Below are 1,902 nucleotides of genomic sequence, written 5' to 3' on the forward strand. Positions count from 1 at the left end.
CATCACTTTTCTTTTCGTCTTTATTTCTGTCTTAGTTTTCATACCTGATAGTCTGAATGTGGGCAGAGTCTCACTATACTTCACACTGATTGGTTTTAGTGCTGGGTGATATGGGAAAAATCATATATCACGATATGGATTTTTTTTTATATCACGATATCGATATATATCATGATTTACCACATTTAAGATTTTTTTTTAGTTATTCTTCGAAAAATATGACAAAATAATACGATTGCTTTTGATGTTTTTTTCCAACTTTATTTCAAAGTGACATTAAACCAAACTTTCAAAAAAATGAGAATTACTACCTTTTAGTGCATCAATATATACTGTATGTATCAAATGAAAACAGATGAGGTAGATGCAGTAGGTAATTTTTTAAAAAATTATACAGGTATTTAAATTGAGTTATCAAAATAAAATCAATTAACATATTTTTTTAAGTGTCCGTCAAATAACGTAAAGCAGCGCCGCGTTGCAAAACCACATTTTTTGCGAAGATTACTTTATTATTTCTTACATAAATCGAGTTTATGCAAAGTGACCACGCCAATACATTTCATCACAGCCTACTTTATATATTTGCATGAATAATTCATGAAATTACTGTAGAAACGATAATATCAAAAATCACTGATTGGTTTGTAGAATGTTGTCAGTTTTGCCGAATTCTGTCAGAATCCGTCCATGCCAGAATCCATAGACATCATAATAACATAATATACATAGACGCCTCATTACGGGCTGGGGCGTAATCCAGCATCGCCGCCATATTGGTTGGGTCTCCTCACTCTAGATTATCACCTGAACCTTATAAATGAGGAGTTAAAAGAAAAGTTTGACTTTCACTCAGGTAAAATAGTTATCTGATAATACAACTTAGAATTTTATGTTATCTTATGTTCAAATGATTTGTCAGACTTTGTAAAGGCATTGCTTCAAGAGAACTTACTAACTAGTTTGAATTAACAAAGAAGGACCACTGAAAAATGATGAGTTTCTTTGATTTTATCAAATTTAAAACCTCTGGAATATAATCAAGAGGAAGATGGATGATCACAAACCATCAAACCACCAAACTGAACTGCTTGAATTTTTGCACCAGGAGTAAAGCAGCATAAAGTTATCCAAAAGCAGTGTGTAAGACTGGTGGAGGAGAACATGATGCCAAGATACATGAAAAAAACTGTGATTAAAAACAAACCAGGTTTATTCCACCAAATATTGATTTCTGATCTCTTATAACTTTATGAATATGAACTTGTTTTCTTTGCATTATTTGAGGTCTGAAAGCTCTGCATATTTTTTGTTATTTCAGCCATTTCTCATTTTCTGTAAATAAATGCTCTAAATTACAATATTTTAGTTGGAATTTGGGAGAAATGTTGTCTGTAGTTTAATAAAACGACAATGTTAATTTTACTCAAATATAAACCTATAAATAGCAAAATCAGAGAAACTGATTCAGAAACTGAAGTGGAGTTGTGATTAATAAAGTTGTATTATATACCTTCCTCAGTACAAATAAATGCACATGGGGAGCTTGGGAGACCCATCCAATATGGCGGCCGCACTGCTACATCAGCTCCAGTAGGCGGCGTCAGTCTATGAGGCTTCCATGTATATTATGTCTATGCCAAATCTGCCTCTGTTTGAATATTTCTGTTTATAAATAAGTGTTAATCTACAGTTACAGTAGATACAATATCTACAGTACAGGAATCTGTTTTACCCATACTGCTGCGCAGCGCTTCGCACATCACCAAGGATTGGTGTCGAAGTCGGATTCGGCACAACACCCCTTCTTGTCACAAATACCCAGGCAGGGAGACGAGGAGGCGGACACAGGTGCAGGTAGGGCGAAATAAATAAATAATTTATTAAATAAATAACAAAGAA

Source organism: Astyanax mexicanus, chromosome 1 (assembly GCF_023375975.1).
Source record: "Astyanax mexicanus isolate ESR-SI-001 chromosome 1, AstMex3_surface, whole genome shotgun sequence".
NCBI classification, from domain to species: Eukaryota; Metazoa; Chordata; class Actinopteri; order Characiformes; family Acestrorhamphidae; genus Astyanax; species Astyanax mexicanus.